The sequence below is a fragment of the Empidonax traillii genome, unplaced genomic scaffold (assembly GCF_003031625.1).
Source record: "Empidonax traillii isolate 1590-97213 ecotype Southwest subspecies unplaced genomic scaffold, ASM303162v1 scaffold850:size379550, whole genome shotgun sequence".
Taxonomy (NCBI): domain Eukaryota; kingdom Metazoa; phylum Chordata; class Aves; order Passeriformes; family Tyrannidae; genus Empidonax; species Empidonax traillii.
Genome location: NW_020956043.1, coordinates 342802 through 355868, shown reverse-complemented (window position 1 = coordinate 355868; position 13067 = coordinate 342802).

Here is a 13067-nt window from a genome sequence, read left to right as displayed (position 1 = left end):
GATACTCTGCCTTTTCAATTCATCCCATCTCCACCCTTGTAGATCACATTCTACACTTGTACCTACAGTAGTGCCCACAGATCATGAAATCTGTCCAAGGGATGATCTAAATTCTTATGAATAGAACTATAAAATAAAGACCATATGGAATTGTTCTGCACTACCCCAAGGAAAAGCAGTATCATCCTTTAGTCTTCGTTTCACATAGCAAAAACTTGCTTTAATTATCACCAACTTGATGACCAAAAGAAGCTAAGAAAACAACCTTCTCCAAAAAGAGAAATCTTGAGGTGGCAGATCAAGGGAGGTGATTCTGCCCCTCTACTCCGCTCTGGTGAGACCCCACCTGGAGTGCATCCAGCTCTGGATTCCCCAGCACAGGAAGGACACGGACCCGTTGGAGTAAGTCCAGAGAAGGGCCTCCAAGATGATTAGAAGGAAGGAGCTCCTCTCCTACGAGAAAAGGCTAAGAGAATTGGGATTGTTCAGCCTGGAGCAGAGAAGGTTTTGGGGTGACCTAATTTCAGCCCTCCAGTAAAAGGAAGCCTACAAGACAGATGGAAAGAGACTTTTCACAAGGGTTGTAGTGACAGGACAAGGAGGAAGAGATTCAAACTCAAAGAAGATGAGTTTAGATTAGATATTGGAAAGAATTTGTCTTCTGTGAGAATGGTGAGGCACTGGAACAGGTTGTCCAAAGAAGCTGTGGATACCCCATCCCTGGAAGTGTTCTAGGCAAGGTTGGATTGGGCTTTGAGTAACCTGGTCTGGTGGAAGGTATTCCTGCCCATAGCAGGCAGAGGTTGGAACTGGATGATCTTTAAGGTCCCTTCCAACCTAACCATTCTGAGGTTCTATGTTTCCTACTTCTTGCCCAGCTCAAAGTCTTCTCAAATCAATAGCAACATTCCAGCAACACAAAATGCAGAAATAAAGAACTTACTAGCAAAGGCACTGCCAAACACTAATATGCCTTACCACCTTCCAGACTGGAGTTGGCTTGCAACTACCAGGGAGTGTGCTGCCAAAGATAAACACCACATGTGGGCAGCCACATTTGGGTCAACAAATACACTGCTATCCACTGCTCTTCATAGGATGGCCAAGCTAGAGGTATGTTAATAATGCAAAAGAGCCTTTTGAATTTGCATGAATACATTGCATGAAAAAATAAGCACCAACAGAAGCATGGTATTTTCTCCACACATTCAATCCAGTGCTTATTCTTGTCACTTTACTTTCTCTTTTCCTCCTGAGAAGAATATTTAACATTCAGGTGGGGACCCAAGTAGTGTTTTGTAGCCAAAACTCAAAGAGAAAAAATTAAAAAGGAAAGTTTAGGTTCACTTAGGAGGGAAGGGGGGGAAAGCAGAACATGAATGCTCTATCAACAGTTTTAATTCCAAAGTTTTGGTGCCTTTTTTCCCCATGCACTGCTTCCCCTTGTGCTGACTCTGAAGGATGCTTGGATTATTATACTCTTTTTGACACTGAAGTAGTTTAAGTAGTTCTATTCTCACAGTAACACTGAGATATTTTTGGCACTTGGGACATCGTGCTGTTCCCATCCAGTTCCACGTATGCGAAGGGAAATCAAAAACACATATTGGGGAGGGGGAGAGATGATGAAAAAAAAATTATTCCTCTTTGTTCACCATGGTTTGAATTGAGGAAATATCCTCAATGGAAAGATCCCAAGAATCCCCTCAGTGGTTCAGGTTTGGTTACCAAGGAGTGCACCATATCACCCTCAAGTTCTGTGTACTCAGAACATTTACTCTCCCGTTGACAGCCCTCTTACCTCATCTCCATTCCAAGCTCATCTCTTCTGCCAGTGAGCAAACACGTTTTTGATTCATGCATTGATCCAAGCAATTAGTGCGTGCACACACTCTACAATGCTCCTTGACCCCAACACCCACAGACACAAAATGCTTAACAACGCTCTCGTTCACGGGTTTGACACAGATCGCGAGCACTGGCACATGTGAAGCATCTACTTGTAACTTCGAGTGTGCCGGTGGCACTTACTGATGTTGTAACTGCACAGTGCAACTCAGTTCTTACTAAAAAAACCTAAGCCAAGTCACTCCTCCTCTATTTATAATGCAGGCTCAGCAAATCAGTCCAATGAATCCTAATTAAATTTAAATAAACGTTGACTGGTGTAAAATGTAGTGTGCATTTGGCCAATGGATCACCTAGTGTAAAAAGCCCTGAGCAATAATGTTTTAATGCATCATACCTCTGTGATTTGAAGTCTCAGAATAAAGGAAACAAAGTTTGCTTAAAAAATACACCTCAAACCACCTCATACTTTCTTCCTACCAGTGTACTCAACTACTGGTGCTATGTTTGTTGAGTCTACATAAATAGTCTCCTAATCACTTGATAAATTGCTTAATAAAGAAATAACTTCCATAGTTGTCACTTAGTTACGTAATCATCAAGTATTTGCTATCCATCAAACAGCAGCAGCAAATTTAACTGCAAAACACCAGACTGTACCAAGGGAGTGGGGGAGCAGGGAGAAGATAATAGAAGAAATTAAATTCATATTGTTAGCATTTCATGTCACCTGTGCAAACAGTATTTTGATATTGATGGAGTCAGTTTTATTCCTGCTGCCCAGCAGAGCTAGCCATGCTCATCTACAAGTTTATAATACTCTCAGCTCCTCTTCTCAGATGCCAGAAGATATAAGCAGATCAGAAAAAAACTTATCTCACCAAATGAAGAAATTTTTAAAAAGAGAAACCACCACCAAAAAGTTCCCAAATAAACAATTTTCCTATTGCTTTGGACATTTTGAGAATCAAACTATTGCCCGATCAGACCTAATATCCACTGCTTACTCTGCATCTTTCCATCATCATTATTTCAGGAGACATGGATTTAAACCTTCCCCATTGAAAATATTTTTGGTTGGTATTTCCCCAGAGATTTTCACAAAAATGACCAAAAAAATAATTAAAAAATAATTTTAACCACACCCAGATATGGAGAAATGACTGAAAGCCATAATGAAAGAAGTAGCTCTGACTCAAATCTCAAATTTGACTATATCTTGGCTATGATATTCAATACTACTGCTGAGAGTGAGACTGAGATTCTAACTAGAACTTACTGCAAATTCTCTGGTGTGCTGGAGGTACTTAGGGCCAGTTTCTTTTGACCTTCACTTAGGACATTTCTATCAGTGAATAGGAGGACCATTCTACCCACACCGCAGAGTGCTACCTTTATATGAAAATAGATGCAAGAGGCAAAATTCACATCCTGTTGCTTAATCACCCTGAAGAACCTTTTGAAAGCTACGTTGTCAACAGAAAGACAAAGTTCCTTTGAGCACTAAATTACATATCAAGGTCAATGATATTTTTATTGCCCGCTGCCTTGATAGGATTTGCTCATTTCTTTGTGGTTAAGCCCACAGGTCAGAGAAGGAGTAGAGATTGTGTTCACTAGCAACAACAGGACAAGAACTATCACTCTAAAAGAAGATGGTTCAGCTAAACTTCATTTTGTGTTTTCAAACTACTGATACATAAGTAGAGGATTCTGGCTAAAAACCTTACCAGTTTAAACCAGCAGGGATTTTACTAGTAATTTCAATAGAAACACTTATGCCTTTAAGTAATCTTGTTTAAGAACACAGCTACATATCTTGCATATTTTCAATGGGATTCTAAAAGCCAGGAAAGGTCTGACACTTAGACTAGAAATCTGAATGCTGAAAGTAACATTAAGCATTGCAGACCACAGTATTTATAAGCTGCAGTAAAGCTGAACCTGTACAGCATGCCTAGAGACATCTCTTGACAAGTCAACTAGAGTTCAAATTAAGATGTCTTCTTTAGAGATTACAGATTAAAAACAAGAAAGGAAGGATGGAGAGAGAAGATAAAAGGTCTGCAGCAGTTACAGGCAAAATTAAGTTGTGGCTAGTCCAAGCCACCAAATGGCACTTGCCACTTTGTGAACAAGAGACATGTCAGGGAGTAGGCATAGATAGCAACAGCACAGTAAGCAAACTACCTTTACTGTTCTAGAAAGGGCACACAATTGGCTAATTTGAGCAGATTGTCTACTGATACACACAGTTTCTTCTTCAAGACATCTGGCAAACATTAGTGCTTCTTTTCTTTTAAAAGTCTTAATCTTCCAGGAATTTTATGTCAAATATTCTATACCTGCCCTCTTCAGTTCCTGTACCAGCTCTTCTTCCGTTTCCAGCCTGGAAAGTAACATAATATTGAAACGCTACAGAAGGGTTGCTTTTGGTCCCGCAAAATAAAATCATGAGCACAGTGAGAACCACCAATGAATGTGCACCAAATTTTACCCAATAGCAACATAAATGCACAAGCAAAGCATTATTTGTATGTCTGCATGTCTGTCTGGCTGGACAGACAGGCAGGACTAGATCTACCCAGTGAGAATATTGGGTGAACAAATATTTATTGAGAATTACTCAGCTGTGATACAGAAGGGGATTCATGGCATGGTGCATCTGGACTCTGCTCGTTTTTTATGAGATAATTGCACCACGGACTACCTCAAACATGGCATGACTGAAGGATTTGCCTTTTAAATTTAAGAACATGGAACGGACAGGAATTAAATCCGTCATGCCTCTCTGTAGCACACAATGGAGAAAGAATATAAATAAACAGGCAACCAGAATGGTGCAATAAGAACGGGATTAATCCAAGTGTGATTAATTCAGTGTCAGATTAAAATTGATAGTGCCAGCTGTATCGGGCCCATTCTGCCACATTATTCTCGCCTGTCATGGTTTGTGGTGGTTTTTTTGGGGTTTTTTTTGTCCATCTTCTTTCCATCTCCTTGGTGGATAAACCTGCTGGAGAGTTAATTGTCACATACATGGATTTAATCACATTGTCCACAGTGTTTGGGGGCCTTGCCTTCAGCGATCCATGACTAATTGTTGTGGTAATTTTTCAATCATTAACAGCACCGCATATGCTGCGGACAAATCCCACGACACCCACTAAAGCCCCGGCGGCAAGCGGTGCACACGCCTCCATCAAAGCCCCGTCCCCCGTCCCCCGCCCTCCTTGCCCATCAGCCGGCTGCATCCCGCCCTCGGGGGCGAGCTCGGGAGCTGGTACCGCTGCCTTTAAGGAAGCAGCGCTGCCAAAGGTGGGGGGGAGTGGGGAGGGCGAGGGAGGAAATTAGGAGTCCATCTGGGACGGCTGGCGGGGCTCTCGCTCTCCGCCCGGCGCCCCCAGCTGCCGCCCCGCTCCTCCCAAAGTCGCCGCGGGTGCGCCGCTGGGACGGGACCGGCCCCGGGGGAGCCCTGCGGCGGACGGAGGCATCGCTGCCATCACCTCGTCAACTCTGCCCGAACCCATTCGCCTGCACCCACTCCGGTAACTACACGCGTTTCGTAAGGCACAAAAAGGCGAGCCAAAAGCTCCCCTCCTGCTTCAGAGGCAAGTGACAGACAGAAAGTTAACAAATCGCTGCACCAGCAGCCCTGCAGCAGCAGGAAGGATCAGTGCCACGGCGCTTTGGAGGCAGCCGTGAGGATTATACAAAAGTGCCACTGCCTGTCCAAGCTACGTGAACCAAGTGACCCCAGCTCAGCTGGCAAAGAGCTCGTCTGGGGAATTAGGCGGCCGACATTCCCAGTCACCTTCTGACTTCTTGTTCCCGGAGCAATTTATTCACGGACTGAGGTGTACGACACCCTCCAGTGGTGTATGCCTGGGTCCCCGTAAAAACAGCATTGGGTTTGCAGCTCTGAATGGACCGATTGGATCATGTCATGTTCTCACCCTCCCTCACCAACCCTCTTCCTAACATGTTAACATATTAAGCTGGTTTATGCGCCTGGGATGTCACACTTATAAATGATGCATATCAGCATCCTCAAAGAAGGCTTGAATGGGGAAAGGTAAAAAACCAGATGAGGTTCTGCAGCATCTCTGCCTTGAAGAGACCACTTTAAAACAACGTGGAATTTCAGCAAATCACCCAGGTGGCTTTAAAAAACGCTGATAGATCATTTAATTGTTGAAAGCTTTGGTAGCAGCGATATCAACTATCAAAATGTAAATGCAGGCAAAGAAGAAAAAAAAAAACAAAAAAGAAAACAAGGAAAAAACCCCAAGTACTAAGAGCAAAAACAAGGCAGGATTAAACAAAAGCAGGAGCCCCCCTGATCCCTCTGAGTGGGGGAGGGAGAATTGCCAGCTACACAGGGGAGTAAACAACAGCATTCTAGACTTAGCTTCTGATTCAAGCCATAAGGAAGCAAAGGGAGGGAAAATCCTGTCCTTCCCGCAAGTTTCTGACAGTCACACCACCAGCACTCTTATGCAACCGTTACATAAGTTGTGAGAGGACCAGCGCCTTCCCCGCTCCCTGCCCAGGCACAAGGCAAGCAGGGCGCCTGCCGCCTCCCCAGACACTGCATGGGCAGGTCACGCTCTCCTCTGCTCGCCCCTGGGCTGCAGATGCGGCGTGATACACAAATACATAATAAACCTTTGCACTTTTTTTATTATTTTCGACATCTTTCTCCCACCATCCATGAGTTGCTTTCTGCGAGAGCGGGGGAACACTTAGTGGCACACAACTGAAATGATATTTCTTGCCTTTCCTCCCCCCCCCACACCTTATTCCAGAGAATACTGTCCTCTCAAAGCCAAAAGAATGGGTGACAGCACGTAAATAGTTTCGTAATTAATTTCTGCAAGTAGCAGTGTCACTGCTATTACCATGCTGCACCAAGTTGGTGTCATGGACAGAACCACATGAAGTTTATGGAACTGCCTATAGCCCACCACAGATGACAAAAGATCCCAGCAATGGCAGATGGCATGTGAATCACTGCAAAGGCAATTAGCAGCTAGCTGCCAGATTTTGACGTGCTGGGGAGGACAGAGGGGGTTTTCTCTGCTCCGAGCAGTTCTCACCAGAGGGGATGGAAATAGGCATTAGTCTCACTTTGCCCCCACAGAGTCTTTGCAACCAGTGTTGCTGGCTTTGAGGCTGCTGTATTGGCAGGTACCTATAAGCACCCAGTGCAGAAGGATTTGCAGCAACAAATCCTTTTTACCTTGATAAGCTCAAGTCACAGCTGCCGTAAGCAGAGTAAAAAACCAACCAAACAAACAAAAACAGAAAATAACACCACTTATGCAGCAAAGGATCACAGCTGCCAAGACAAGTGCTGTGAAAACATTACAGTGCTGTAAGCAGTGATTGAAAATGCACCAAAAACATCGAATTCTTCTAAGCAACAATGACAAATAGATTCTGGAACTGTTCAAGTTGGATACCTCTCAAAATGAGTTTGTATGGTAGACAACGGTTCTAAATTTTGATCAGAGAGCTAAAGCAGAACCCTTCAGCATGAGCCTTGTCAGCATACATCTTTATCTTCAAGTCAGTAAAAAGAATAATATAAAAGTGTACTAATAAAATAATGCCCAGCAAAGGTCTCCTCTGTGTGGCTGCAGTGCAGACCTTGGATCACACTGAAGTAGAGACATTATTCTGAGCAGTCTGACGGACAGCACTGCGACCAGTAATACTCAGAAGGCTACTACTTTATTTAAGAAGCCCAGGGTGACAACTTACATCAATTTTTCTCACACTTATTAGTTTGTTTGCTCATTACTTGCCAGGTCACTGCTAATTTTTGTGAGCTCTGCAGTGGGCATTCTTTTGTACTCTTTATTTGCTCAGTGCATGTTCAAGAACAGTAATCCCTTTCGGGGGGCTCCCTGCACTGATTAATAGCATTAACTACAAAACCTCAGTCTCACAACACAGGTGCTCTGCCTCTGGAAGCACAGTATCTAGTAACTCTTTCTGCTGCAGGAAAAGCTCAACTAGCTATCATCCATGCCTGTACTGAGCAAGAATGTCCACTTAAGAAGGGCAGCATACTACCTTGTATTTTTCCGTCCCAAACTGAGCATGCTGGTAGGTGTTCAGAAGAGGCCAGGTAATGCTACCTTTCAGAGAGACAAGATGCTGTCAGTAAGCCTTGCTTCCATATCAGACATTCCTATGACCTGCTCAGTTTTGCATTTCCCAGGAGCCAGAGGCTGTGCCTCTCTGCACAGTCTATGCTTCCAATGTTGTGCCAGGCCTATGGCACACCATTTTGGCATCTGCTTACAAGCCACCACTGGCATCCATGCCAGTAGTAGGGTTGCCTACTACTCACTGGGCCACTCTAGTTCTACCAGCTAGAGGTTTACTGATTAGACTTGCTGACTTCCCAAGCTACTTTGCACTTGCTGACTGACTTCCATCAGTTGGTATGACAGTATTTTGCAATTCCTAATCCAGACTGAAACAACAGTGAAGAGTCAATAAGTTATTATCTCCATTTCATACACAAGTAAACTGAAGAAGACTGTGAACTCAACAGAGATGTTACGTTCAAGCAAATGCTATTGAATAGTTTTAATATTGATATCATTCCTTCCATGCAGTTAACTATGCAAGTTTTGTGCAGAAGGCAAGTACCAAATATGAAATTGCACACCATTCTGCAGATAGCACCAAAGCTACAAATATATTTAGAATGTTTGAGCATTGATTTGAAAAGCTAGTAATTTTATCCTATATAGGAATCTCCTACAATAGAATCAGATCTAAGGATCTGGCAGTTTTGACATTTTGCCAGTTACAGAGACCAGAAGCTGTAATTATGCAATAATGTGACTACAGGTGATGTTTCAGCAGCTATAACCCAAGCAAGTCAGTGATCACCTTGACTTGCAAAGACTGATAACCCCATGGAGATTTTAATTCTTGCCTTGTTCGACAGCATCTAATCATGTGAACTATAATGTAACATGCAGAATTTGAGTGCCACTGAATTCCAGATAAATTGTTAACATGCAATTTTCGGGGGTTTTCCAAACCTTTTCTAATACATCAGTCTAAGTGCACTAAGCCAATCACGTTACAAGAAAGGAAAATAACTCTTGCAAAAATAATATTTGTGGATATTAAAAAAGTCTTAAGAATCTCAGGGAGTTCTCACATAACACTGGAAAATACTTAACTCAAAGTTTCTGTTAACTCCTTCAGCTCAGAGCTTCTCAGGTAAAAAGAAAAACAAAAGGAAAGCCCAGCACTAGCAAACATTCTGAGCCAGAGATCTGTCTTTAGAATTAATTGAAATGTTCAGAAAAGGACACTGTAATGAAAAAGCAGAGAAAAAGCAACACATGATGTGAACAGTTACCTTCCAAGTGGAAGGTCTCAAGGTATCAGTACTGTTGCCCTTACTGACAGCAAACAACCAAGAGGGCCAGTCTCTCTCTGAGTGGATAGTAAGGTGACACGGGACAACTCACTGCACTGAGTTGTGTCACACTTTCCTCCTCTGTAAAACATGCCTAATAATATAGCTTTCATAAAAACTAGTAGGGCACACTGCAGAAAATTGCTATGTAGTAGCACCATTTTTATTATTATCCAGGAGAGGGCATCTAAGCAGGACAACACAGACTGGCCACACTTCTGTCACCAAGAACAGCCAGAGTCAGTGTTCCTCTCCATTACGTAATATCTCCATTATTTCTTCACATGCCTTAAAAAGCAAACAAAGCTCCAACAAAACCAACAAACCACCACCAAAGAAACCAGTGAGTTCATCAAAGAAAGCTTTCAGATGGATGCACTTCAGCAGCTGAAAAAGACACATTGCTAGCATATCTATATATTAATAGCTTTCTCAAAGCTATGATACCTACAGGTGTTCCAAGTCTGGATTGGTACCAAAGCATCATGTTGTAAAGGTATTTCCACCATGACCAACAATAAGTGAGGAGTTTTCAGTAAGGTAGGACTCCAGTGCAGGAAGACTGAAGTCGAATAAGGCTAAGGAAGAGTGGAAGGGAAATGCAAGGTCTTGGGAAAACATACCTCTTTCAGACCATTAGACTTTACAGCTTTAGCTTAAGGTTTTTCAGTTGATGTCTTCAAAAGAACAAAACCAAATCCCCCTAAGTTTCATTTAGAAAAAAACATCCAAACACAAATAAATTTAAAAAAAGACTGTGATTCCTCAGGCCTTTCCTCTGTTCCAGTTACAGCTGCTACCATGTCTTAAACTTCAGCTATCAAGAAACAGCTACTGCATCTTTTTTATTCCCTATTTTAACCAGTGGTCAAGTCCTCCTACTGATTCCTAATACACCATTTTATTCTAATCCCACCATTGGCCTCACAATGACTCCCCATCATGCTTTTCATCTCTCCCAGAGGAAGGCTTCAGCTTCCATTTCACATCTCTGCAGACATGGCAAAAGTGTCTGTACACTGGATTATCCAAAGTGTCATTTTACAAGAACAGGCTGAGAGTTGAGCAAGGAAATCAAAGTCAATGGACCAGGTTGCAGGCCATCAACAGAGGCCTTCAATCACCCGTCAAACACCTTTCCTGTTCAAGATATAAGCTCAGAACCAGGAGTAAAGCAATGCCTGGGACAAAGTCTAGCCCTCCAAATTCAGTGTCTTGTACAAGACTTCCAAGAGAGCTGACGAGCTCATGCAGGCTTCTCCCCTGCTGTCTTCCTTGACATAGTTTTCACAGCTGTGGTTTGAAAATCATTTTGGGGTTGTCCTTCAGCCGCCAGCATACTTGCTGCAATTACTCTCTCCTGCTACGAAGCCTTTTGGGTGTCTCCAGGGAGCCTGGGAAGGCCCTTCCAGCTCTGTATTGTACAGATGTGTGGAACACATAAAAGAAATTACAGATTCAGTGTCCCTTAGTTCACCTTCCTTAAACTCCACCTGTGAATTGTACCTTCACAGAGCTTTTCCCTAACTTAAGGTATATGCATTTTTCTTTAAGCCCCATGAGAACAGAGATAATGAAAGGGAGATGGGAGTAAAGCAGCAAAAAGGTCATTGTAGGGGAACTCTAGCTTTTCAAATTCAAGACTTTCAAGGAAGGAGCTGCTGATTTTCTCTTCCTGCAGAGTATCATAAGGCAGCAAGAAGGTCACTGTAGGGGAACAGTAGCTTTTTCAAAACTGAGCCTTTCAAGGAAAGAATTAATGATTTTCTCTTACTGCTGAGTATCACACCAGCAGGTGTCATGAAAAGAAGACAAGAGGCCCTCAGTAAAGTAAAGGAAGTGCCTTTTTTTTTTTTTTTATGATTGCAACTGTGTTTCTACCTCCAAGAATTTTTTTAATAATTTAGTCTACAAAACCAATGCCGTCATGATCTCAAGCTCTGGGCATGCTTGTTGCAAATGGCTGCTGTAGCTTTGCTTCCTCTGATAAACCCAGTGGTCAGTATAATGAAGAACACCAGAAGGGGAGAGGTCTCTGATGGTTATTGATCCATGAAGAAGAGGCAAGAATGTGAAATCATTCTTTGTCTGACATCAGAACGCCAACAGAGGTCTATAGGAAATGACTGGTTGCACTGCTTCTGGAACTGCTCCTAAACTTGGTGAAAGATGACCTGAATTTCCATCTGTCTCATCTTCTAATTGCACTCTCCCCTTTTTTTAAATACCAGTTGCTTAAAAGTATATGGTAGAAACTCCAGGGCAACACCAGAGTTTATGAAAGGTGTGTAATGTAGCAATAATAAAAAAATACAAAAACAACCAGTCACCAGTCGTGTGTGTAAACATTGTGTCCGCTGCTGATCTTGCACACTCCTCTACTCTTCCTCTCCTGTTTTTAAGACTTAATGCTTCTGTGACAGCCACACAAAGATGACAAATATAAAACTACTGATGGGACACCACAAAAATCATGCTATTTTCTATTCACTGAGTTAGAATCATATCATATTGACTGCTTCTTTCTCTACACCCCAGGATGTACAAGAAATGATCTTTCTACCACGATCCTTTTGTACTGACTAACTGCACAGAGACAGAAACAGCACAAATTACACTTTTTTTGAGCTAGAAACCAGTCTGCTCAGCATCACATGCTACCACGACAAAAGAGCAGTTTGTTTCTTGTCCCACTAGGACAGCAGCTCATAGGGTCCCTTTTAAAGAAACCCAGATACTCACCAGTGCATCGCTCTCATCACCCGTATTGTACTATAAAACCACACCCATGGCACAGAACAACTTAGGAAATCTACAGAGAATAATACAACAATTTTCTAATGTTTGCTTACAGTTCCTCCAATCAACCATATGCAGAACGTGGTCAGTCTGCTCAACTTCACTAGTGACGTGCAAAAGCTGAGAGCAAGGTAGGCACAGTAACTTTAAACTACTGTACAATTAAGTGAATCTTCAGAAGGCTTAAGTGAGCTCTAGCTTTCTGTTCTGGAGTGGCTCTAGTAAATTCTCACTTTCTTTGTTTCTACTGCTCATGTACCTATGATGTGAAAGACCTGCAATCAGTTGAGTTATTACATCTTCTCTGAACTTTAGGCTGCGAGGAACTAGACAAATAAATAAATAACCACGAGAGGGACACAGGACAATCTTGCAAGCAGTGCACCCTAGACAAAATAATCTCTCCTGTATAAGATGAGCTGCCACCTCTTACTACATATATAAAAATAGCAGCAGCAAGTGGAAATACAGTTAGAATACAGTTTTCCTTTCTAGGATCACCAGCTTTTATTCAATAAGACTAGAAAGCAATTTAGCACTTGCAGAAGTGACTAATTCTGCTCCTGTCTTGACTGTGATACGATGGGTTCTAATACAGTAGCAGAGATATCATGGCAATTATAGCTTCTGCTGTGAGCCACACATTAGTACTGTAATAAGAATATATTTCTCCAAGATGAAAAAAGGAGTCCAAGTCAGGAGTTTATCATCTTGGGCTGTCACTTTTGAAACACGCTAAGCAAGTCTGAAGAAATATGAGAAAAGGATTCTCCTCATTGTACTTTTTCTTTTGGAATAATTCATTATTTAAATACTTTTCAATCAGTACAGTCAAAGTTCTAGCTGGAGTCTCTTAACTTATTTAAGTAGATCCTACTAACTTTTCCTCTGTTATAATCCCCACTGCTATTTTATTTCAATCACTATTCTAAAAGAAACTCAGGAAATCCACTTTAATTTTTTTTTT